The sequence below is a fragment of the Procambarus clarkii genome, chromosome 6, assembly GCF_040958095.1.
Source record: "Procambarus clarkii isolate CNS0578487 chromosome 6, FALCON_Pclarkii_2.0, whole genome shotgun sequence".
In the NCBI taxonomy this organism is placed as follows: Eukaryota; Metazoa; Arthropoda; class Malacostraca; order Decapoda; family Cambaridae; genus Procambarus; species Procambarus clarkii.
Genome location: NC_091155.1, coordinates 20,473,443 through 20,501,326, shown reverse-complemented (window position 1 = coordinate 20,501,326; position 27,884 = coordinate 20,473,443). Strand labels below are relative to the sequence as shown.

The window sequence follows — 27,884 nt, the reverse complement described above, 5'->3', positions numbered from 1 at the left end:
CAGCAAATAAAAAATCCCTGGTTTGGGGTGCTGTTACCTCTAGGAGGCAGGCTATAGTATCAGCAGATGCGCTTTCAAGCATTATTGTGGCAGTCTTTCCCATTGTGAGGCTATCCCAGTGGGCCTGATTGTGCTCTTTTGGGGCTTGTGGTCGAGATAAAGGGTGTGTGTGTGTGTGTGTGTATATATATATATATATATATATATATATATATATATATATATATATATGACCGCATATTCTGTATTTATTATTTTCTGGTTTAGGGCTTCTATCCCTCTAACTATTTTCTTAGCATCAGGGCTTAATTGAAATAGGAGTTCTCCAAAACTCATTTTCGTACTTTTAAGGTGAAGAAAAGAAGTGATTTACTATAGAGTGTATTACACTTATTTTGTATAATTTGCACGACGTTTCGAACCTCCATGGTTCATTCTCAAGTGAACAGATCTTACAATACTAGTTGATTTTATACCCGCATTAGGTCAGGTGATAATACAATGAAGGTGAAAACATGGGGGGATACATAAGGGATAAACATAGGGGCTGCAGAAGGCTTATTGGCCCATACGAGGCATCTCCTATCCAAACACAAAGATTAATCCAGTGTAATTGGCCTGTTATGTTGGACATTGTCTTCTGTGTTGGCATCGATATGTTCTTGTCTTGTCCTTACTCTCATGGTGGGTAGAGTAAATAGTTCCGTGATTTGGGTGTTCATGGTAGGTCGCTCTATTCTTATGTGAATTGCCTCAAGAATTTGTAATCTTCTTGAATCTTGGGTTTTGTCTATTATGCAAGTATTCTTGTTCAACATTTCTCTTGTTAGAGTAATGTCATGGGCTTGTCTCATGTGATTCCTAGGGGCACCAGATTGAAGATGGCATGTCAAACGCCTCGTCAGCTTGGTCGACGTCATACCTATGTACTTACATTGAAGGTTACATCCTTCGTGGGGGCAAGTGTACATGTATACAACGCTTGACTGCTGTAGAGGGTTCTCCGTCGGCTTCGGGCTGTTTTTGATAAGGAGTTCGGAAGTCTTCTTGGTTTTGTAGAATATTATCAGGTTTATGTTTTGGTTAGGAGTAGTGCTTTTTACTCCTTTACGGATTATTTCTTTCATTATTCTTTCCTCTTTTATATGTTCACTGTGCATGGTTGATTTGTAATATAATTTTATTGGGGGTGTTGTGGTTTCTGTTCTAGGTTCTGAATTATACCAACGGTCCAAGTGTCTTCTTATAGCAGCGTTTATTTCCGCGTTGCTATATCCGTTGTTTATTTCACTGCTCTGAATGGAGCAACGTGAGTAGAGAGTTTGAAAGAGTAACTCAGGTATTGGTGAACAACGGATATAGCAACGCGGAAATAAACGCTGCTATAAGAAGACACTTGGACCGTTGGTATAATTCAGAACCTAGAACAGAAACCACAACACCCCCAATAAAATTATATTACAAATCAACCATGCACAGTGAACATATAAAAGAGGAAAGAATAATGAAAGAAATAATCCGTAAAGGAGTAAAAAGCACTACTCCTAACCAAAACATAAACCTGATAATATTCTACAAAACCAAGAAGACTTCCGAACTCCTTATCAAAAACAGCCCGAAGCCGACGGAGAACCCTCTACAGCAGTCAAGCGTTGTATACATGTACACTTGCCCCCACGAAGGATGTAACCTTCAATGTAAGTACATAGGTATGACGTCGACCAAGCTGACGAGGCGTTTGACATGCCATCTTCAATCTGGTGCCCCTAGGAATCACATGAGACAAGCCCATGACATTACTCTAACAAGAGAAATGTTGAACAAGAATACTTGCATAATAGACAAAACCCAAGATTCAAGAAGATTACAAATTCTTGAGGCAATTCACATAAGAATAGAGCGACCTACCATGAACACCCAAATCACGGAACTATTTACTCTACCCACCATGAGAGTAAGGACAAGACAAGAACATATCGATGCCAACACAGAAGACAATGTCCAACATAACAGGCCAATTACACTGGATTAATCTTTGTGTTTGGATAGGAGATGCCTCGTATGGGCCAATAAGCCTTCTGCAGCCCCTATGTTTATCCCTTATGTATCCCCCCATGTTTTCACCTTCATTGTATTATCACCTGACCTAATGCGGGTATAAAATCAACTAGTATTGTAAGATCTGTTCACTTGAGAATGAACCATGGAGGTTCGAAACGTCGTGCAAATTATACAAAATAAGTGTAATACACTCTATAGTAAATCACTTCTTTTCTTCACCTTAAAAGTACGAAAATGAGTTTTGGAGAACTCCTATTTCAATTAAGCCCTGATGCTAAGAAAATAGTTAGAGGGATAGAAGCCCTAAACCAGAAAATAATAAATACAGAATATGCGGTCATATTCAATGAAACATGTTTGAAAGAAAACCTGCTGCCAGTATACACCAATATATATATATATATATATATATATATATATATATATTTTGGTAGCAGTCTTTCATGTAGACATATATTATTAAATATGACCGAAAAAGTAAGATTAATAATTCTAACACGAATTTTCTCAATCTTTCGTACATTACGCTTCACTGTTGGAGGTAAATAAAAAATCACTTCTCCAAAATTCATTTTTATTTCTAGTCTGACGCGACACGGGCGCGTTTCGTAAAACTTATTACATTTTCAAAGACTTCACAAATACACAACTGATTAGAACTTACGTATCTCTGCTATTATATCTACATTTGAGTGAGGTGGGAGGGGTGATGTGGCATTAACACAAGACAGAACATGAGGGGATATTAATAGGGTATTAAAAGTATCAACACAAGACAGAACAGAAACAATGGGTATTGAATAGAAGTGTTTGTAGAAAGCCTATTGGTCCATATTTCTTGATGCTTCTATATTGGAGCGGAGTCTTGAGGTGGGTAGAATATAGTTGTGCAATAATCGGCTGTTGATTGCTGGTGTTGACTTCTTGATGTGTAGTGCCTCGCAAACGTCAAGCCGCCTGCTATCGCTGTATCTATCGATGATTTCTGTGTTGTTTACTAGGATGTCTAAGTCAACACCAGCAATCAACAGCCAATTATTGCACAACTATATTCTACCCACCTCAAGACTCCGCTCCAATATAGAAGCATCAAGAAATATGGACCAATAGGCTTTCTACAAACACTTCTATTCAATACCCATTGTTTCTGTTCTGTCTTGTGTTGATACTTTTAATACCCTATTAATATCCCCTCATGTTCTGTCTTGTGTTAATGCCACATCACCCCTCCCACCTCACTCAAATGTAGATATAATAGCAGAGATACGTAAGTTCTAATCAGTTGTGTATTTGTGAAGTCTTTGAAAATGTAATAAGTTTTACGAAACGCGCCCGTGTCGCGTCAGACTAGAAATAAAAATGAATTTTGGAGAAGTGATTTTTGATTTACCTCCAACAGTGAAGCGTAATGTACGAAAGATTGAGAAAATTCGTGTTAGAATTATTAATCTTACTTTTTCGGTCATATTTAATAATATATATATATATATATATATATATATATATATATATATATATATATATATATATATATATATATATATATATATAAACTTAATGTGTGTGAATGCAGTGGGTTGAGGGTAGGAGGATGCCGGGCGACCTTGGCACAGTCAGGGATGCAAAGGTAATGGGGAGAAGCACAGGAGCAGACACGACCCCTGGAGGACATATTAATTCTTGTGCTTTACAACCCACCTTCTCTTGCTTTAAGAACATCTTACCACACTTACATCAACTTTGGTCTTACACTTAACGACAACTGATCAACACATATTTTAGCTTATGCCATAGAGGCGTGGGGCAAGGGTATCCTGTGTCCAGTGTGGGTGCCATCTTACATGCCAAGGGTGGCATATGGCATGCCAAGGGTGGCATATGGCATGCCAAGGGTGGCATATGGCATGCCAAGGTTGCATTCTCCCCCGTGGTATACCCGTCCTGGCATTCTCTCCCGTGGTATACCCGTCCTGGCATTCTCTCCCGTGGTATACCCGTCCTGGCATTCTCTCCCGTGGTATACCCGTCCTGGCATTCTCTCCCGTGGTTTACCCGTCCTGGCATTCTCTCCCGTGGTATACCCGTCCTGGCATTCTCTCCCGTGGTATACCCGTCCTGGCATTCTCCCCCGTGGTATACCTGTTTAATATTGTCCGGGAGACTTTAGACGGTATACATGAATACTGTGTAATGCTGGCGGTGTTCCAGCTGCCCGTCAGCCGTCACCATCCTGGACCAGTTGTGTCAGGCTCGCTCTTCATGCTCACTGGTTAGTTCACGGTTCACCCCACTGGCTGGTGAGCAGCACCCTGTACACTGCTGCTGCTCACCAGCACCAGTCTACAGGGTGCTGGCCTTACATGAGCACACACACACACACACGTGCTACAACACACAACACAACAGTGACTGAGGAGGCCGGGATATCAGTAAGTGGTGGAATGTCACCTCAGGTTGTGACAGTGTTCCCAGAGGTGGGGAGGGAATACAATGGTGTTGACACAACAGTAATTACTGCAGTGTTGCATACACCTGTGACCTGGTGATATTGGTGCTGCTAGTTCTCCTTCACAGTAAGGAAAACCTTGACTTCAACAATATTCCAGAAAGTTAGATATGAGGAACTACCAATAAAAATATGCTATCCGTGTCAATAAGCCTAACGCCTACAATGTGTGTCACAAACTATTGTAACACTGTAAAAGTGTTTGGGTTAGTTTATTTAAAATATATATAGAGTACACGAGTCACAGACAAGGATCTGAGAGGCGCCAGTTGTCTGCCTGAGATCTCACACCTCTAACCGTTAATGACCCCAAGTGACCTGAGGTCAGATCATGATAATTTCACCTTGCTTCCGCTAAGCGTATAATTGGAGCCGGGTAGCCTTCAAACATGCCGACGTTTAAGGAGTGGCTTGGTAGTGCCGGAGGCTATCTACTTGTGGGCGGAGTTAGCTACTAGGTTCCCCAATATAAACTCTGAGAGCTATCGAGCATCAAGCAATAGGAGACCGGCCAGCGGAGCAGAGCAGAGGCCAGCCGTCGAGATAGGCCGTCACCAGACGGGGGGTGACGCTGCCTGAAAATTGCAGACCCCCCCCCCCCCTCTCTATTCAACTTAGACTCAGTCCTCGGTGAGTGAACATTTAGGTGACTTGGTCGTGTTTACATATGTTGTGTGATGATCAGGGGCAGTCAAGTTGTAGGGTTCTCAAATTCTTGGATGATGACTCACTTTGAATATTAATCGTTAACATTTTTAATTGAATTGCTATATTATGATACTTATCATGAAAAATATAATTGTTGAATTTATTATTTAAATGGTCTTTCACTGTGTTCCCTAGAGAATTGAGTTGAGGTGAGAAAGCCTCGGTGATTACTGGTTTCATGATTTAATGAGTACATGTTTGGAGTTGATACATGGTACAGAGGGAACATACTAATAATGAACTCATGATAACATCCTTTGAGAATTTTGTGATACAGGCAAGTTCCATTCCTTGTCTTGTATGTAATGATCATGAATGGATGGTGGCAGCATTTCTACTTCTACTATCTACTCTTCTACTTCTACCTATCTACACCTCTCCCTCCACCCTTCTCTAAACTCTCACTTTCAACTAATGACCATCCTCGCCCCTCCCACCTCTCTGCCTCTCACCCCAAACCCTCACTAATTACTTCACTATTCATTTCTTTCCTTTCGTTTTCTCTTATACGTTTGTGGCAATGATTCTGTATTCTAGAGTTCTCTCTAGAGTTTCGGGTAACTGATCAAGTTACGGCGCCTTGTAGTCTTAGCACCTAGGTAGTCAAATACCTAGGTTACAAGGTGTTGAACGAGAGAGGTTGCCTTAGGAACTCTGGAGGTGCTCTAGAATAGTTAGCTAACTGGAGACGGGATAACGGACTAGAGAGAGCTGTTTCCCCCGGCTTCGTTAGTTAACTGGGGGGTGGAATAATGGACAAGATAGAGCTATTTCCACACCCCCCGTTACAATGTTGGCAGCGGTGTTGAACAATGTTGTAGGTAGTTGGTGTTCTTTTAACATTGTTCAGTCCCACGTGTCTTTTTGCCGCTCAGGCGCTATCAGGGAGATCTTGACAGGTGTTTATTATTCGCGATTTAGCGAGCTTTTTCCAGGTTAGGAGATAGTGATTCTCTAGTGTTGTGGTTTAGTGATTTTGTGAGTTTTGTGGTGTTCAGGGAATGTTCACCAGAACTTGCGTGTGTAGTGATTTATGTTAGTGATAAGATTTGGCGATTTGGGAACTTAGCGGTGTTGGTAGTGCAGGTCAGCTGAGTGTGACAGGTGACCTCGCATGTCCCACGGGGACACCCAGCCGCCGCTGGTCTCCAGGTCAGTGGGGAGTGGCAGGTGTAGTTTTTAAGTAGTGGTTCTGCTCAGATTATTGCGATCGACTGTTTTACTCCATTTGATCGCAATAACCCGAGGTGTACTGGTATTGTACAGCATACTAGGGGGAGGCTTAGTATGTCAGTAGACTTCACGTTGGGGACGCTCGACGTTAGATAGTCTGGTCACAGGGGGTGGCAACAGTTTGGAGTTGTTTACCGGCGGAGATGCTAGGGAAACACTCTGGGTCACGTAGGTGGCTGTAGGTTAAGGGTGGGAGTAACGGTTAATTATGTACTTAAGATTAGGAACGGTACAGTTAAGTTAGGCTAGCGTTTTGTCTATTAGTGTTGATTTTTTTGTGTGACAAGTTAAAAGTAGTGATGACCTTATTCTCTCTTCTCTAACTTTACTCTGTTACTGTTTTATGTTCCACCAAGTCAATATCATTCAGAGTTAATTGGATTATTAAAATTTAAGTGTAGTTGTTGCCAGGAGGAGAGCTTATAATTGGACTGTGTGAACCCTATACAAACTACAGGGTCACACAACAGCATGGAACACGGGTATTGTCGCCTTTATGTTCAATTCACAGGTGTGAGCCAGAGGAGAGGCGCGACGCATATACAGAAGAGAGAGACGGCTGCTGTGTACCACACTCAGGGGCGTTTATCACCACCACCACGACCAGCCCACTACCTGGAGGTCATGGCTCCACCACCACCACCACCCCAGGGGACCCCAAGATGCAGCCCTCTCGGTCGGTCAACATTGGTCTACCCTGTGGACCCCAGGACGGACGGACCCCAGTGGACCCCAAGACGGACGGACCCCAGTGGACCCCAGGTCGTATGCAAACGAACCCAGACGACCCAGTAAAGATGGAAGAGGAACAACGACTCCAGTCTGTCCCACCAACATCGGTCTACCCAGGACGGACCCCAATGGACCCCAGGTCGCTTGTCAAAGACCCATGGGAGGAGGAAGAGAGAAGAAGGAAGAGAGAAGAAAGAAGAGAGAAGAAAGAAGATAAGACAAGCTGAGTGAGACACGATGCCTCGTGTCCCTTGCTGGTATCAGCATCATTGCATGGAGCGTAATTGCAAGACAGGATCGTTTGCCTTAACTGGCCGCCCCTCCTACAAGCATGTTGCTCTGTTGAGTGATTCTTCCTGTGTCATGCGGACTTGATGTGGCTGTCAGAAGTAGCTCTCTGAAGGAGGCGTGCTGGAGCAACAGGGAGGAAGAAGAGTAGGATGGGATTTCTACTGTTTGCAACTATATGAAGGTCTCGAAACTTGTAGTCCCTATAGCTGTGAAGAACCCCAATATACGTCTCTCATGGTGACTGACGTAGGGCCAATTACAGATCAGCTGGGACAACCGAATTCCACGGTCCTGTGCACAGTTCAAGAAGTAACGGCTTTCTGGTTGACCAAGGGTTGTTGTGCGTTAACGACGGAGAAGCGACGGAGGCAGTTGTGTTGAAGAAATGTGGTACAGGATTATCTACAAGACCAAGCAGTGACGTCGCCCAGCCAGAGACAATGGACGTCTGTCTACATATTTCATTTTTTAGAGTAGGATGATGTATATTTGTTTAGCTAGGATGTATTCTTTTCGTTAATAAAGTTGTCGCACACAGCTAGCTTGCTTTAGCAGTGTTGCAAAAACTTTATTTTCGGGGAGAAGGGGAGATGTAACACTGTAAAAGTGTTTGGGTTAGTTTATTTAAAATATATATAGAGTACACGAGTCACAGACAAGGATCTGAGAGGCGCCAGTTGTCTGCCTGAGATCTCACACCTCTAACCGTTAATGACCCCAAGTGACCTGAGGTCAGATCATGATAATTTCACCTTGCTTCCGCTAAGCGTATAATTGGAGCCGGGTAGCCTTCAAACATGCCGACGTTTAAGGAGTGGCTTGGTAGTGCCGGAGGCTATCTACTTGTGGGCGGAGTTAGCTACTAGGTTCCCCAATATAAACTCTGAGAGCTATCGAGCATCAAGCAATAGGAGACCGGCCAGCGGAGCAGAGCAGAGGCCAGCCGTCGAGATAGGCCGTCACCAGACGGGGGGTGACGCTGCCTGAAAATTGCAGACCCCCCCCCCCCCCTCTCTATTCAACTTAGACTCAGTCCTCGGTGAGTGAACATTTAGGTGACTTGGTCGTGTTTACATATGTTGTGTGATGATCAGGGGCAGTCAAGTTGTAGGGTTCTCAAATTCTTGGATGATGACTCACTTTGAATATTAATCGTTAACATTTTTAATTGAATTGCTATATTATGATACTTATCATGAAAAATATAATTGTTGAATTTATTATTTAAATGGTCTTTCACTGTGTTCCCTAGAGAATTGAGTTGAGGTGAGAAAGCCTCGGTGATTACTGGTTTCATGATTTAATGAGTACATGTTTGGAGTTGATACATGGTACAGAGGGAACATACTAATAATGAACTCATGATAACATCCTTTGAGAATTTTGTGATACAGGCAAGTTCCATTCCTTGTCTTGTATGTAATGATCATGAATGGATGGTGGCAGCATTTCTACTTCTACTATCTACTCTTCTACTTCTACCTATCTACACCTCTCCCTCCACCCTTCTCTAAACTCTCACTTTCAACTAATGACCATCCTCGCCCCTCCCACCTCTCTGCCTCTCACCCCAAACCCTCACTAATTACTTCACTATTCATTTCTTTCCTTTCGTTTTCTCTTATACGTTTGTGGCAATGATTCTGTATTCTAGAGTTCTCTCTAGAGTTTCGGGTAACTGATCAAGTTACGGCGCCTTGTAGTCTTAGCACCTAGGTAGTCAAATACCTAGGTTACAAGGTGTTGAACGAGAGAGGTTGCCTTAGGAACTCTGGAGGTGCTCTAGAATAGTTAGCTAACTGGAGACGGGATAACGGACTAGAGAGAGCTGTTTCCCCCGGCTTCGTTAGTTAACTGGGGGGTGGAATAATGGACAAGATAGAGCTATTTCCACACCCCCCGTTACACTATGAGGAACATTTCATGAATATAAGGACACAAAATTCCAACCCATTCTCATCAGTAAAGGCCGCCAAACCCCCTGATTATGCAACCCGTTCTCGCACTTTCTTACAGTCAATATTGACTTATTAAATACGTGCATATGTGACATACTAAACATATTAGTTTACCTTGAAAAGCTTCATAGAAAACACCGACCTTACCTAACCTTCTTAGTATGTTAAGATAAGCCTCTTATTGCTTCGTAATTACAATTATTACTTAACCTATACCGGGATTATGAATGAGAAACAATTTACACGCGATTCAAGGCTGATGACATATGTACTTTCCTCACACAGTGCTTCGTTCACGTCTTAGCCCGTCCCCCTAAGGCGTCCCAACGTCAAGAAACTGTCGTAGTAAAGTATCCCTATCCTAACCTACCAGTGGACCCAAAACAGAAAACGGGAAATGTATGTCAATTTCGCTAGCCGCTACCATTTTCTAATACAACGCTTTTTGGCCTTAGGTGAAGTGTACGTCAAACTGCGACGTGGTTGCACGTCTTTCCCCTTAATCGCACCTCTCTAAACGTTTCATCCACGTATTGTTATTATTAATAATTGCCAACATGACCTAACCGCATAACCTAAGTTAGGCCTAACTATTCAACACATTCTAGTATGTAATTGTATTGACATATTTGAGAATATCAACATTTAGAATACACATTAGGTCAAAATTGCTGAATGCGCCTTTGAGGTCGACCGGTGGTTGGACGAACCTAGCCTGAGGACAGGTTGTCATGCAGGCGATGAGTCACAATAACGTGGCTAAATTATGTTGACCAGACCACACACTAGAAGGTGAAGGGACGACGACGTTTCGGTCCGCCTTGGACCATTCTCAAGTAGACACAATCGATTTGAGAATGGTCCAAGACGGACCGAAACGTCGTCGTCCCTTCACCTTCTAGTGTGTGGTCTGGTCAACAGGTTGTCATATTACCAAAGAAGTGAACATTAGAAGAGTGTATGTAATCTGCCACACCAACACGTCAACATCATCCAACACACACACACAAAGTTCAGGATTATAATCCCACTTTTCTATGGCAGTACTTCTAGGAATATAAGATGAGCTACATAATCTCTCGCATCTGACTCCACCCAATCTTCGTATCACCTTTTAATTATTATGAACATCTTTCGTAAAGTCTAATTTCAACTTGATGTGTCCTTGCATCGTTGTTATCCATTTTTGTTTCTTTCAAACGTACACTTGGACACGTTTCCTAAAATATGGGGACCAAAGAGCAGGTCATGTGAGGATGGTGAGGTATTGTAACGTGGCTGAAGATTACAATGTTTAGACCAATATTATACCACCACTACACGACTTGCTAATGGTGGAGCCTGGCCCTAGGCTCTAGGCCGGGCTCGGCGAGTAGAACTCGTGAAACCCTCTCGAGGTATGTTCCAGGCCCAGGATGGACCGAAGCGTTAATTCTTCTTTTTTTCAGATTTGTGGGTTGGGTGTGTAGTGTAGTAGGTGATGTTGTAGATTATGGTGATTTTCTGGCTGCCTCCTTCACTGTATGGCATAGGTCACTATTGCTCCCAAACATTTGTATTCATTTATTTCTATTGCCTGTTGTTGTTTCTGAAAGGCCTATGTACTATTTAGTATTTAGAAACACCAAACTCATTTACTACTTATTAGTCATGTTTGCTAGGATATCTAAGTTAGCTTGCACTCTCTGACACGTTAGTGCTGTTATGTTTTGGTTTTCAAATGAACTTAACGCCTATTAACCGCGGAAGAGCCATTAGGCTATCACAATATCTTACTGACTATCCAGCAAGACATACTTAAGTCCTGAGCATAGTCCAGGACTATAGTCAATTATCAGTGTATATATACATTCCTGTATACACTATAAATCAGCTCGCATACTATATTTTCACAATATTAAATAATAACAAAATATGAGTCCATAATTTGCACGAGCGTCTCAGTTACAGCCTATGCAGCATATTTTAGCAGATTGGTTGTAAAGGCAGTTTTCTGACTGCACAAGGTTGTTATATTATCTGAGGCTACCCAGTACCCAGATAACAGTGTCCCTTGGGGGTCTTCATTGAAATAGCACAGTGTCCCATGGTCCGCCCTGCCAGGAATAGATTATATACAACCAGAGGTATTCTTCACTTCTCGGTACAACACTGATAGATGACTTTAGTCATAAATTTTGCTTAGGACAAATTAATACTAGTTGGTTAGTATGCTGTTGTGGTGGCCTAAATAATACTCAAATACACAATGGGATTATGGGGATTTATTTTGGACCAGTCATTGACGATAGAACGTACAACGATAATGCTTTTTTTTATTATTTTCTACCACAAACGTGGTTACACATTTACAATGCTAACCAGCGTATATACATTTTCTTCTGTCCTCCATGAACGGGGTTAGAGATCTGTTAAACATATAATTCCGTGATTTTTTGAACAATCAACCACAGCAGGTGATTGTAGTGATTTTAAAATGCTAAGCTAACCTACAAACATAAATACACAGATTTACGGCTGTGTATTATACACAGCGTCATTAATGTGCGTTTAAAAGGTGAAATGCAATTCTGACCAGCTTCCAAATGCCCTGTATACAAATACACACACATATACATATATACCTACACATATCCACATATATATATATATACATACGCCTATGTCTCTCCTACTTTGACAGGGTAAGATAGCTTTTGTAGAAACTAGTGTGATATTAAACACTTAACCACTGAAGGTGATTAAGATGCTTTTAGAAGCTCAGGTTATAGGCATATACATCATTGAATAGCAGATGTATTAGATGTTAAGGGTTAAAGCCTAGCTCACAGCAACAGCTCGTTGGAAAAGTGTTAAATTCTAGACCTTTTTCAATCATTTTTAAGACAAACTTTGAAGTTTCGTAAATGTGAATTCAAATGGAGCGAAACACATTTCAACAATGTGTATTATTCTTTCAGCCGCAGCAAGCAGCCGTGCGTGGTGAAGTGACCTGTGGAGGTGTGGTCAGGGCCAGCCTTCCTCGAGGCCCGCCAGCCTGGTATCTGGCCACCTAGGGTACGTAGGCTCCATTACCACACCCTGCCATAGTGTGGTCATACACGGCGTGCCCGGTCAGTAGCATCGAAAACCTGTACCGGAATATCATCTTCATCAATCAGTCACTACAGTCCCACATCAGTTACAGCCCCGCTCCTGCACACCGCTTCCCACTGGATGGGGGGCGGTGTGCAGAACAAACATGTGTGGAGAGCTAGTGTCACAATTGACATGTCAGTTCCTTAATTTTTGAAACTGTACTTGTGGTCGATCTCGAGCCCATTGTTGATGTGAAGATATGCATTGCATTTTGTAACTAGTTCATCTAGATTGTAACTTGCTTAGTTGAATAAATTGTGGGGTTCAGTCCCTGAGCCCATTATGTGCCTCTGTAACCCTTTCCCCTACCGCCCACAAGATGGGTATGGGGTGCATAATAAACGAACTGAACTAACTGCTCTACCTGTTGTACAGGTTAAAATACCTTCAAGCTTTTCTCAGATTAAGGAGCAAATCAAGAAGAAAATACTTCTTGCAAATCAAGAAGCATGGTCGTCCGTCAGGGACGCCTCGACCACCTCTACGACTACGACACCTTGAAGGAAATTCGACCAAATTACCAACATTGTGGAACTGGGATTAGGACACCCTCTTGTAACTTGTAACACCCGGACATCTCCCCCCTAGACCGGTCAACCGGTCAGCCCGCCGACAGCCCTGCTGATTCCTGTGGCACTCAGCCGTGAGGAACCTGTACCCCATCACTTCACCGGTCTGACCTGCCCTGTGGTCTTGGATTTGCGCGTCCATGGACCCCATCCCCACTTCTCCAGCATCAGCTGTTGATACTGATAATATCTCCAAAGAGCCTCCACTTACGGGCTCACCATAGCCCGTGCTACAAGGAAATTTTGTTCCAGTAGCTGAATCTAAAACAACAATAACAACGTTCAGTCCCAGACAGTGACAATTACAACCCCGCTCCTGTGCCAGGTTTTTACACTACGGGCTCACCAGAGTCCGTGCTGCTTGGAACTTTTTGTTCCGAGAAGCTGAATCTAAAACAACATATAGTCCCATCTTAAGGGCTATTCATGCCCATGCCACCTCTTGGGTGGCAAAATATTCATCAATCAATCTACAGTCCCACTTGAGAATGAACAATTTAGGTCCGAAACGTTGCATAAATTTATAATAAGTGTAATACATTTTACAGTTAATTATTCTTTTAGTTTACCTAGAACAAAGATGACATTTGGAGAAATCCTCTTCCAATTAAACCAAGATGCAAGAGCACTAGACAGAGGGATAGAAGCCCTAAACAAGAAAATAATCAACACAGAATATGCTGTCATATTCAGTGAAACATGTCTAAATGAAAACCTGCTGCCAGTATACAATACATACATACATACATACATACATACCTTGAGGTTACCTTACCTTACCTGAGGTCATACACATAACAAAGCAGAGTTCAACCCCCACTAATCAACACTTAAGACTGTAATCAAACTTAATCAGCAATTTAAAGAACAACTCTATAAATTACACAGCTTATCTGTTTATAAACGTCGCCTGTGACAACACGCCATAAAGGAAATGGTCTGCTATACCAACCATCACAGAAGCCTCGCCCGGCCACGCACCACAAGCTACTATTGCTTATCCCGCATAGGCACAAAATTTGCCTTTTTTACACGTACACACGCCCAACATGCCCGTAAAGCATATAGGTTTCCAAATATTATTGCACGTGCCACTCAACACCTTGGCAAATATCACGATTATTCAATTGTTGGCATATCAGCCAACCTTTCCTCCTACAAAGAACGTCGCTTTTCGCTCGTATGCGTTACACAAGGCCAAAAATTGCCGTACTAGAAAATGAAAGCGGTTTGCGAGTGACCTACTGTCCCGTTTTATGTTTTGGGTCCTCTGGTAGGTTAGGAGAGGGCATTTTAAATTGACCGTTTTCTTAAAGTTAGGAAGCGTCAAAAATCGCTTCTCGGCCTGTTGGCTAAGATGAAAGTAAAGACGTTGGGAAAGCTTAGGAGAACGGGCTGTACCAGCTGCTATCACGCAGAAATTATTGTTTATAAAGAGCAACAGGTCATAAGACTGGCCATCAACTGTGCGCTTGAGAATCTAACATTAGCAACAATTTAGACAATGATCACATAAGGTTTAGTGTTAAAATTTAAAGCAATTAAGGAGACAAGGTAAAGTTTAATAAAGAACTCCAAAGGCAATGGGTAAATTACCGGTCAAAGGGCAACACCCTGACGATAAATTACAGTTCATGCGAAAATATCCCGCTAGCTTTTTTAAGCTGTGTTCAGTCTATTATTTGTATAACAGAACTTCATTGATGAGGTTAAAAAGGAAGTGGACCAAATAGTTCCTATATGTAATATCATTTCAGGAGGGTGGTTGTTATAATAACATACCAGGGGCCAGATTCACGAAGCCGTTACACAAGTACTTACGAACGTGTACATCTTTCCTCAATCTTTGACGGCTTTGATTACATTTATTAAACAGTTGACAAGCATAAAAACTTCCCAATCAATTGTTGTTGTTGTTATAAACAGCCTCCTGGTGCTTCGGAGCTCATTAACTGTTTAATAATTGTAAACAAAGCCGCCAAAGATTGAGAAAAGATGTACAGGTTCGTAAGTGCTTGCGTAACTGCTTCGTGAATCTGGCCCCAGGTCACTAGGTCACTGACGTGAGTGACCAAGTCATCGCCTGCACATCCAACCGACCTTTGCTCAACGGGGTGAGAATAGCTTGAGCTACCTCATCCCTTTGTGTGTATTTATATCTCAATAAACTTATTTCAATTCATTTTCAATTTCAACTTTTACTCTCATATTTCCACATTCAAACCTTTGAGCAGGAATGATGTCTTTGAATCCTTGGACTTTGTCTTTCTTGTAAAATATTCCGTACGTTCGCCACTCGTTTAATTAAAGAAAAAGTGTTTTGCTTACACTTGTACTAAAATTGTTTACCAGCAATTTTAAAACTATTGTAATACATAAAATTTGACTTTCTAAAATTAAATGTTTTCGAAATCAAAATTGTCATGAAATTTAATAATATTAAGTAGTGTTTAAATTACCCGGTAAGTAATTTATATTGTGGAAAATATATATATAATTTTAACTTTATTTCATATATATAATGATCAAGTTCAAGTTAGTTTATTGAAGCAATGAAATACATTGCAAAAGAACAGAGTAGCTTAGGGTATTTCTACCCTCGTATATTTAAGGTGCTCACAAATTCATACAATACACAACTATTAATCGTTAATAACGAGTATGGAAATCAACCTACAAAGTATTGGGGATAGACTTTCAGAGATACATGTAGCTTCGGCGATTAGATTAATGAGATGCGAGGGATCTAATCCTCTCACTTCAAAAGGTGGAAAGAAATGTGTAATGCATGTTTTAAAGTATACAATAAGAGAGTGAATAAAACAAATGGGTTGTAAACAAAGCATTGAAGCTCTTTTTCATGTTTGGAGTTGTAATTGTGGGAACCGACCTGTGAGATTTATATTTATTTGATTTATATGAATTTATATTTACGTTAATTTATATACTTCGATAGCAATTTGTATAATGTTAAGTGGACTGTATTTCTGCAATAATCTCAATCTCACAAATCGATCCTCTACACATTAGGGGGGGTTAAATTAATATATATGCAGCCAATCAAACTACAGTAATAGACTACATACTATTAAACATTGAAGAGGTTCCTTATCTTATAGTACAGCAGGTTAGTCCACCAGGTATAACTAGGGTGTAGACACCAAATTATCCTCTTTGAGGTAGCTTCCATATCACCCAGTAACTGGTGCACAATCTTGCATCCTCGTCTTGACCTGTCAAAAGTGCGCTAGCTGTGAAGCCAGAATCCTATATATGACAAGCTATATCAGAGAAAACACTATACAGTACATGGAACATTAAAGACCTGGCTTAATTACCTTTAGTATGAGGCGATTTCGCGTTCTAACCGGCTAACCCTATATCCTGACATTAATGGCCATAAATGAATGATAAACGGGTTTCGGATAGACACTTAACTTGTATTTGTAGACAGCGTGTTGACAATGGTACACCTTTGGGTTCCATAACACTACGTCCAAGTAAATTTAACAGGAGCCGAATTTGCTCCCGTGTGAGCCTCTGGTCTCGTATAACAATGGCTGCCCTCCTTCCCCACTCTGACGCCTGGCCTACTTTGTCCAGATTTCAGAAAGTGATAGAAGGGTCACATTTACTCTACTTTAATATTGATAATTAAGTTAATTTATATAAGATGTTTTTATGATGGTAAAGTCCAAAGACTTATGTATTTAAGAATAATTCCCAGCAGAATAGCTGGTGAATTATAATAGTATGTGGTGATGATATCCCGTTTTCTATAGACGGTAATTCCACTACAAGTTACGTTTTCTATGGGTAACTTGTTGGTAATACAGCTATTATCTGTATGATATATTAAATGGTGTCGGATTTTCCGACATAATTCCCCAGGGGGCTGCTCACGGGTCGAAGTCCTCTTTAGAACAGACGAACACCGATACTCCTCCTTCGAATTATTAGATTAATTTGATGTTAGTAGTTAGTAATCACACATTTGTGCGTCTGTTCGTACAGGACGGATGTCCCATACTAGAGTTGCAGGGGTTAGAAGTCTAATGCGATTTCATTTCCCTGTCAACTCTTGAAAGGCTAATATTCAAGCCTTATTACATATTATTTAACCCAGAAGACTGGATGTGATCAAGTACTACAGTCAAGTATGATTCAGGGACTGCAGTGAGATCAGTGACATTAGATATAACTTGAAGTTTGTTCAGGTAACTGGTCACTGATATATAAACACTGAGGCCCATGGAATACATCTTGATTAAATAATAAATGTATCAAATCAGTCATCAGATTTATTGGGGTTTAATTTAGTTAATTGATTCAGAAGATTGAATAGCTCATCATTAAAGTAAAGTATGGTTCTGAGACTGCAGTGGGTTCAGTGACATTGGTCGCAGTGACTTGTAGCTGTTTTAGGCTACTGTTCACTGATTTGCCACTGAGGCCTCATGAACTCATCTCCAGCTTTAAATGATGATACTAACATCAACCTCTGTTACTATAGTCAGCTGTAATCTCCTTAGTATAATGCTACTGGAGAAATATAATCAGCTGACAAATTTAGATTTCTACTGGTATTGTTTATCTGCAGGCATAGGTCTCCTCAGGCTTGATACTGGGCCTGAGATTAATTTACCTCCTGCAGAGTTTAACATGGTTATACCCTGATATTTAGTAGGGCTACCGATGAATCGATGGCAATAGTCTGTCCCAACAAGGAGACCGAAGTCAGTGAGGTGATCAGACTTAATATTATCTGCCAATTTTATTCCTCTATTTCTCAGGAATTTGGCTGTTGCTCTCAGACCTTGAACTTGTAGGTCTACTGGTATTTTGTCCACCACAATGGCTTGTACTCGACAGACGTACCTGCCTAAGCGTACTGATGGTTGTACCACCTGGTAGACTTGAGGTCCTGCATCTGTTACAAACCCTGAGATGTTGAATGACATCTGGGCTACAGGCCTTAATTGTAATTCATCTGCCAACTTTTTAGTGATATATGTTCTCTGGGATCCTTGGTCAAACAACCCACGGGTATGGACCTTGGCCCTCTTATTCAGGATGGTAATTTGGGCAGTAGGCAAAGTCGTATTACCTTTAGACTTTGCCGATTGGACACTCTTTGTTTGTTGCACCTTGCAGTACTGTACTGTGGTGGGAATGCTATCTTCCACCTTGGGGTTTGGAGACGTTGTTTTGGTGTCTCTGCACAATGCTGCATGGTGCTGACCTTTGTTACACCTATTACAGGTGTGTAATTGGGTATCACAATCCTTGATGTTATGTTTCCTGAGGCACCTCGTGCAATGTTGCAAATCCTTGAGTCGCTCAACACGGGCGTCACTATCAGGAAAATTAGAGCAGTGGTACATTGAATGTTTCTCATTGCAGAACAAACATGTTCCATAGCTTCCAGTACCCTTTGGTGTCACGTTCTTGGGTGACACAGTAACTATAGGCTTGGAGGGTCCCACTGCATATACGCCCACACTGCTACTGTTCCACTTTGGTGTTGAATTATATTGTCTAGATTGATTTGGAGTACCTTTGGTACTCTGTGGTTTACTATTATTGGTTTCTGAGGGTTTACTTGGTGGTTTTAATTTGTCATGTGTTCGTAATTGATGAACTACTGACTTTAAACCTTCAGATATTTCATTCATGGATAAGATACTTTTATTGTAATGAGCACTCATTTGTCTCAATATGTCCCTAGGTATTTTCTCCTGGACAATTATTTTCAAGACCCACTCAGCCCCGTTTGTATCTGCTGTCAGGCTGAGGGCATTGATCAATGATTCTACCTCCAGCTTGAAGACTTGGAGTGAATCAGCTGAAGCCTCCGGTGGGGGTAAATGCAACAGCTCATGAACTAAATGTGATGTTCTTACTTCTGGGTCAGCATAATTATCCTTGAGGAGTTTTACTGCCAGATCATAGCCGTCATTAGTTAATCTCAGATGGGATACTACTGTTTTAGCCTCACCTGATAATTGGCCTTGCAAATAAGAGAATTTACTACTCTTTGGTAAAGATTGTTTTGAGTCTACAAGGTCAACGAATTTGTTCCAAAATTCGTCCCAATCTTCCTCATCTTTCCCTGAGAAAGTGGGTAAATTAATTGGAGGGAGTCGAGCTTCCGCTTGACTCGTATTAGATGCAACTGTTGTTGTTGTTGCTGTTGCCTTGTTCTGGGCAATTAATTTGACATAAGGCTGTAACGTGGCCTGAGTGTGATCTTCATAATTCGCAAGATCAACCATAATGTCGTCTATTTCTGTTTCTGATAAATTGGTGTTGGCAAGTTCAGCCACATATGTTGCTATTTGGCATTTGATTTGCTCAAATTTACCTGCAGCTGCTTGATAATAGCTTTCCAGGTCAGCATAATCAACTTGAGATTGTTGTGACAAATCTTCACATTTCTTGATCTGTCTTGTTAAGTGGCCTTTAAGACCTGCAAGGGTTCTTTTCATTCTCCCTGCATTATCCATACTGGCTCGTTGGTGAAGCCTTGTGGGGCTTGTACTTGGGCTGCTCATAATACTGAACAAACACTAATGGTAGCCTAGGGTAAATTCTGAACTCACTAGGCAATAATCCTACCTCTACTAGAGGTTAGCACTTAAAATTAATACACATTATATATATACAATCATCCACACTAATAATTTGAGTGATAAACCAGTGTCACTGGAAGTACCTTTAGGTTAGCTCTTCTATATCACCCTAGGATGGTAGAGACACTAATTAATCACTCAAAGGTGTAATGATCATAAGTAATTTATTATATATACAACTCAACTCGAGTTGATAAAAATTACACCCAAAATAGGGTGTGGACCATTCATTAATGGTGTAGGTTGATCAATATAGTACAACTGACTATGGTAATAATGGGACTAGGATGAACAATAATAGTTCAACTAGTCAATGGTAATATCCTACCCTGTTGTGGGTTGGCAATTAGTAAATATTATATTGTGATCACTAGTGCAATATATATTAAATAATTCTCTATTTTGGAGAAATAATATACACAATTATTGATAATAGCCTCTTAATTAGCCTCTATGAAACTTCTAATATTATCTAGAAGTATTAAATATTATTAGTGACCTCGCGAAATAAAGTCCACAAAATTCGTAGATAATCTCTCGCGAAATGTAACACCACGAAATCCGTGAACAATATCGCGAAGACACAGTCACTAATTTGGCTGGATTCTATATTAGCGCTGTCATTTCACGAAATAACACGCCACCAAATATCTGTGGGTGTGCATGAAACCGCTGACGAAGCTGAACTGGGCTGAGGGAGGCTCCTGAGCTCCCTCGAGGCTACGCTGCCGTCTTGACTGCTGGCTTTGTTTAAATAACACTGCACTAGCATATTTAATGAATCCACTGGTTAACTGGTTCATCCGGTACTAAGATGACCAAATGTGGGTTCACAAGGATCAAATAATCCGTCATCCGGTTCGAAGGACCAAATAATGTGGGAACCGACCTGTGAGATTTATATTTATTTGATTTATATGAATTTATATTTACGTTAATTTATATACTTCGATAGCAATTTGTATAATGTTAAGTGGACTGTATTTCTGCAATAATCTCAATCTCACAAATCGATCCTCTACACATTAGGGGGGGTTAAATTAATATATATGCAGCCAATCAAACTACAGTAATAGACTACATACTATTAAACATTGAAGAGGTTCCTTATCTTATAGTACAGCAGGTTAGTCCACCAGGTATAACTAGGGTGTAGACACCAAATTATCCTCTTTGAGGTAGCTTCCATATCACCCAGTAACTGGTGCACAATCTTGCATCCTCGTCTTGACCTGTCAAAAGTGCGCTAGCTGTGAAGCCAGAATCCTATATATGACAAGCTATATCAGAGAAAACACTATACAGTACATGGAACATTAAAGACCTGGCTTAATTACCTTTAGTATGAGGCGATTTCGCGTTCTAACCGGCTAACCCTATATCCTGACATTAATGGCCATAAATGAATGATAAACGGGTTTCGGATAGACACTTAACTTGTATTTGTAGACAGCGTGTTGACAATGGTACACCTTTGGGTTCCATAACACTACGTCCAAGTAAATTTAACAGGAGCCGAATTTGCTCCCGTGTGAGCCTCTGGTCTCGTATAACAATGGCTGCCCTCCTTCCCCACTCTGACGCCTGGCCTACTTTGTCCAGATTTCAGAAAGTGATAGAAGGGTCACATTTACTCTACTTTAATATTGATAATTAAGTTAATTTATATAAGATGTTTTTATGATGGTAAAGTCCAAAGACTTATGTATTTAAGAATAATTCCCAGCAGAATAGCTGGTGAATTATAATAGTATGTGGTGATGATATCCCGTTTTCTATAGACGGTAATTCCACTACAAGTTACGTTTTCTATGGGTAACTTGTTGGTAATACAGCTATTATCTGTATGATATATTAAATGGTGTCGGATTTTCCGACAGTAATAGTAGGCTAGCTTCCTTCTGGACTCACACTCTTATACTGTATCTGGTTTTCGATTCCCGGGTAAGACAGAAATGGTTGAGCACTTTTCCTTTAATGTAATGCCTCTGTTCACCTAGCAGTAAATAGGTACCCCCATGAATTAGGCAGCTATTGAGATAGCATCCTGGTGAGGGTCAGTAGTTCAACCTTAATGGCACCTCGATACAAGGCCCGACAAAATAACAGTTCTTTTCATTTTGTTTTTACATTATCATGCTCAAGAACATGCAAGAAAGATAAATATCATCTGAGTGATGCTACTTAATAATAAAGCACTCCGGGTGCAAATGAACGAGTGTTCAATTTCAGCGACACTCGCTCTTATTTACCAAATCACAAGATGATAAGTTGAGCTAGTTCAACAACAGTTTACTTACCGATAATGTTGGTGGTGGGAGCAGTGGGAGCAGTGGTGTGGAGGGGCGACGATAAGGCGTGGAGCAGAGAGCGGCGGGAGTGGGGGCCCCACAAACGTTTCTCGCCGGGGTAAACAAACTGAGGCAGCAGCAGCAGCGGCGGTAGGGGCCTCCTGCACACATGGGACAACCCTGGCCGCTCCGGGACCATGCCACCCCTCACTCTTATCTTATCACTACGCTAGTGGTCATAGAACTGGAGCAGCCACACACATGCGCGGCCAGCGTCGCCGGGATCACTGCAGCGGGTTGAGCGGTCGGGGCTGCACGAGGGAGGTCGGGCCAGCAGGGAGAGAGAGAGAGGTCCCCTGCACCGCTCACACACACACACACTGGCAGCCACCACCACTACCACACCTCCACCACACCTCCACCACAGTACTCCTCTCCCTCGCCAGATGCACGAGAACCTTGCCCAAGTCGCTCCCTCATTACACACAAAATCGGACAAATTAATCTTCCTACCTTCCTTGGTAATATTTACATACATTTACATTTCTTCTTCTTTGCGATCGGCGGAATGTCCAATGTGGCAGTTGGAATCACTGCTGGGAAGAATGTTACATTCCTGCGTGTTAAGGAAAGTAAGTATATGTTGGTTGGGTCTCCGAGGCGCTGGAGTGTCGCAACACAGCACAGGAAAGATTACCAGAAGATACCTAAAGAATTATGTAGGAGCAGCCATTATCTTGGTCATGGCGGATCTTTCTGGTTAATTCTTAGTCGACCTGGGATGATAATATGAATTTGTTCCTTATTATCATTACTCATAGTCATTAGCCTGCTTTTAAACTGTGCAAAAGTTAATTAGAATATAATATATATATGTATATACGTGGAGTAAAGAAGCAGAACAAATTATTTAAGAATTGTTTTGCCGACTGTTTCTGCAGTAGGTTATGTGTTGCGATGCATATTATATGTGTATTATGTCGCAATGAAGCAGTAGCGGCGAGAGCAGACCCCAGAGGAGCGTGTGAGTGTGTTGTCTCACATGACGGCTTCTCCCTGGACCTGCCATCAGCCACACAGGAAACGGGTCACATGCCTCGCCCACAGTACCACACTACACGTCCGCTAATACATCACCTCCTCCATAATTTTATTCGAACGTCACAGTTTTTTTGGGTTTGGGTATTATGTTACATGAGAGCAAGACTACCTTGTGCGGCACACACTTGTAAACAGGGTTGGGGGGAGGGTGCTGGGGGCTGGGGCTCCTGTCGTCAAGTCACTAGACAATTTATGAGTTTACACCCGTCTCAATATAATCATAACCGATGCAAGATATGCATTATGCACATCTGCTTGATGCAATAATCATAACGTGAATTTAGAGACAGTTCAATATCAAATAATAATAATAATAATAAGAAGAATTTATTTGCAAGAAGGTACAATGGGTTGGTGAGATTACATAGGATTGGAATTTTTACATTCATGCAAGCCACTAACATGCATAGCGTTTCGGGCAGTGGAATGGTCAAATGATCAAGAAATGTGTATATATTGATATAAAAACATTTCTACCATAAATTTTAGTAAAATATCATCAGTTTACTAACTGCAGGTAGTAAATGCTAGTGATTGTAATCTTTCCACGGCCCCCACTGGATGGTGGGGGGGGGGAGGGGGGAGATAGGAGTGCATGATAAGCAAACCAAATTCTGAAACCTACTTCACTGTTGCTTAACTTGGAGACTCCTCGCGGTCGTTCACGAACCTTCGTTGAGATACACATTAAACTCTGTACCTAGCTTATCAAAACTGACAGCTAAATTAATTACAATTTTTCGATTCAGTTCTTCAGCCCACAGTCTGCCTCTGTTGCCGTTTCCACTACCGCCCATACGATCAGAATTGGAACCATTACTGCCCAAATGATCGGCATGGGATCCACTACCGCCTACTGGATGGGTATGGGGTCCACTATTACTCACAAGATGGGTATTGGGTCTACTACTACTACCCATAGGGGCATGGGGTCCACTACTGCACACAGTATGGGCATGGGGTCCACTACTGCACACAGTATGGGCATGGGGTCCACTACTGCACACAGTATGGGCATGGGGTCCACTACTGCACACAGTATGGGCATGGGGTCCACTACTGCACACAGTATGGGCATGGGGTCCACTACTGCACACAGTATGGGCATGGGGTCCACTACTGCACACAGTATGGGCATGGGGTCCACTACTGCACACAGAATGATTTGTGGAACCAATTACCGCTTAACGTAACATACGTAGGATCCTTTGATTGTTTCAAGCGTAAGTTAGACATATATATGAATGGGTTTGGGTTGAAATAAGTAGGAACTGCCTCGTAGGGGCCAATAGGCCTTCTGCAGTTGCCTTGATTCATTCGTTCCCATGTCGTGGTGTAGTGGTCTAGGGTGTGTGCTTGGGGGGGTGCGCAGAGCGGAGGTTCGAATCCTCCGCATGGCTCCTCCTGGTTTTATCAGTATTAGTAATGACAACATTAGTAGTAAAGATAATAATAGGATTTTTTTAATTTGCAGGGAAATTCCTGCGCGGGCCCTAAAGCTCTGGCTGTCCCACTAAGTGTTCCTTGTTTGTTTTACTTAGGCGGAGTGTGAGTATTTATGACTTACAAAATATTCTATCTTATCAGGAGGAGGATTTTATATATCGTACATATATGCTTCTATATATGCCTGTGTGCTTTCTCAGGGTCAGACCCATGAATTGTTAGGCTTTTTGAGTTCCCCCCCCCCACCACCAGGCTAGTGGGCTCCCTTAAGTTTTTGTAAGATTGCAGGTCACCATCATCAATCCTGTTTGGTACCAGTATTACTTTAAAATATAGCAATTCCTTGGTGTTACTTTGTACTTGGATAGCTAGGAACGGAACAGCTGAAAGAATATTATTAAGGTTTTTATCATTTATTTATAGAAAAAACGAGAAATCACAAATACGCAAGCTAGTTACAACTAGTGAGATTTTGACCATTTTTTGTCCAATCAAAATATGGGATCGAGGCACAGTTACTAACGGTGATAGTTAATTATAATTACCAACAGTTTTTTAAATTGTACACAAATCGAGTCCCATAACCCACATCATTTGTTCCCATTCCTATGAATATAGTTACCCCTGGTTAAGAACCCCTGCCCTAGGCCAGTGACTGACCTGTCTCAGGATGTAACCAACAACAGTTGCTTGCCTCATAATGAATGTTTGCACTGTACGGATATGAATGTAAGAAGTTGCACAATCAGTTCCCAGCAGTATACACCAGTAGTGTCCGCTCAGCTTCGCTTGTCCACTGTTTGGCACAACACCACACAGCTAGCTACCCAATTACCCCGGTTTATTATTATTATTATTATTATTATTATTATTATTATTATTATTATTATTATTATTATTATTATTATTATTATTATTAATATTATTGCTGCTGCTGCTGCGCAATAAATTCTTCTTGTCAAAGAAAAAAAGTAAGTGCCACTATTATTAGCATCGTTGTGGAGAGTAACGGTGTGAATGCAGTGGCTGGCATAGGAGAGGTTCACAGTACTTGTGGGGAAGGGGAGTTGCTCAGCAGCTGGAACCCGTCACATGTAGTTCCATTATACAGGATGGGAGACTGGAAAGTGGCATTGAATTACAGATTGGAGTTACCGACAAGAGCAACCTGCAAAATACTTTCAATTATTATTTGAATTCTATCCACCCCTCCAATAATGATAGTACTTACAGCAACTGTATATAGTACAGTTGCCTAATGAGTGAGACTGATGGATGCCTACTATATAGTACGGGTTGAAATACAAAATGGCAACCCGGACTAAGGCTATCACCATTCCATCCAGCGGCTGACCCCAAAAGACGCATTCATCAGTTTTAACATGCTGTTCGTTCAAAAGAGGAATTTTCTAAAATATAAATTCATAATATTATATATTACCATATGCATATTTAGGCGTAGGTTTGCTTGGGTGTTCAGGTTCTGTTGGGAATTATTTGTATGTGTAGAGCGTGTGTCTTCACTACAAATGTTCCAACACCAACAGTTGGGTCGTGTGTAAAGCGTATTTCATACACGTGGAGTTTTTGCTGCTGCTTGGAATGAACATTTCCCTTTGTTGATTAGGACGGGAGGAAAAAATTTCTGATACAGCCATCAATGTTTATATTTTGTGCTTTTAATTTTGTAGAGGGCACGATATGAAGGCCAAAAAATCTATTTTAATATTCCTAGGCTTAGTATAGAACATATATATACAATATTAAACCCTAGATAGCGTATATTAAACCTAGGATAGGTTAGGACAGGTTAGAATAGGCTCTTCAGTTACTTTTACCTTTTTTATATTATGCCATTTGGGCTAATTCAGTAATGCAGAATTGGAGGATGATCTGTAAGAATTATACCAAGGAAGACCTGTATAGAGAATTGGGTTTGTAAACCAGCAAAAATACTGTTTTGTTTTTTAAAGGAAAAGGGGGGGTAGAAATAGCCTAAGCTACTCTATCCCTTTGAAATGTATTTTTTTTCCTTGTCTCAATAAACTTACTTGAACTTGAACTTAAAGGAAAATCGTGCCTGACGAACCTTTTAAATATCTAAGACACATTGACGACATAGGCAGGGCACATAAAGATGGGCACTTTTCTTATTTATATACTGTACTGTCAAAAAGCATTTAACATCTTGTACAGGAGGCTACTATTAATTTGAGAAACAGATGGGAGTAACCGGGGGAGAGCACTGAACTGGATAAGAGAGTACCTAACAGACAGGAGACAGAGTCACAGTGAAGGAGACTATAGTTTATCTGTCCTAGGATACACAGTTTTTGATCTATGTAAATTATCTAATCATAGGAGCGGAATTCTACATGTCATCGTTTTAAGTCTGCTCAAAATAAATAATTGCGGCGGGGACATTATCACAAAATATAATATTCTAAGTCATTAACAAAGGGAACAAACATGGTGAGTCTGGAGAGAGAGGCAGCACGAGAGGACATGGGTGGTAACTGCTTCAGTATAAGAGGAGAGAGCAAGTGGCATGAGGTATAAGGGGCGGTAGCTGAGGCTGACGAAATAGTTTCGTCAACAGGTACAATACAATATTAAAGGGTGGGAAGTTACCGGTATAAGTATAAGCTGCCGGTGGGTGTAAGGCGGTGACCGGGTGTCACGCTCACCGTGCGGGTACATATTGGTGAGAACACATATGAACACAAACCCAGCTAGTAAAACAGCCAGAGATGGGGCATAAAGGTCTGAGGTGAGATAAAGATCAACAGGTGGCCCGCCTCGGCCCACCTGTTGGAGGATGGACCCCTATCTATCCCAAGGTCTTCACTCGGTGCTCACTCATTTGTCCCCTCCCATCATCTCTCACCTCTTCCCTTCCACCAGCCCTCACACTCCTCTCCTCTCCTCTTCCACTATCTCTCACACAACTCTCCCCTCATACAGGGGCCGTGGCTAAATAGACAGCGCTTGGGACTCGTAATCCCAGGGTACAGGTTGCATAAGAAGGCTGGTTGATGGCAAAAAAAAAAAGGTACAATTTATAATGCAATGCAAAGAGTAAACAAATAAAAAATATACCTAAGTTTCTTAGAACAATGAAAATTTGGTGCAATTACAAAAATTTCTAAATATAAAAAATAACTATAGCATGAAATGCAAATAAAATAGGAACAAGTGAAAATGAAAAACAAAACACT

At 41.3% G+C, this 27,884-nt stretch overlaps 1 long non-coding RNA gene across 2 annotated transcripts in view; it reads left to right on the top strand.

Annotated features, from left to right (window-relative positions):
- The window catches only part of LOC123753917 (uncharacterized), a 55,089-nt gene extending 42,107 nt beyond the window's left edge, over positions 1-12,982 (top strand). For both annotated transcript variants that reach the window (XR_011223117.1, XR_006772332.2), the window contains exon 3: positions 12,450-12,982. This is a non-coding gene — a long non-coding RNA (uncharacterized lncRNA). The remainder of the gene's footprint in view (positions 1-12,449) is intronic.
- Positions 12,983-27,884: the final 14,902 nt, after the last annotated feature.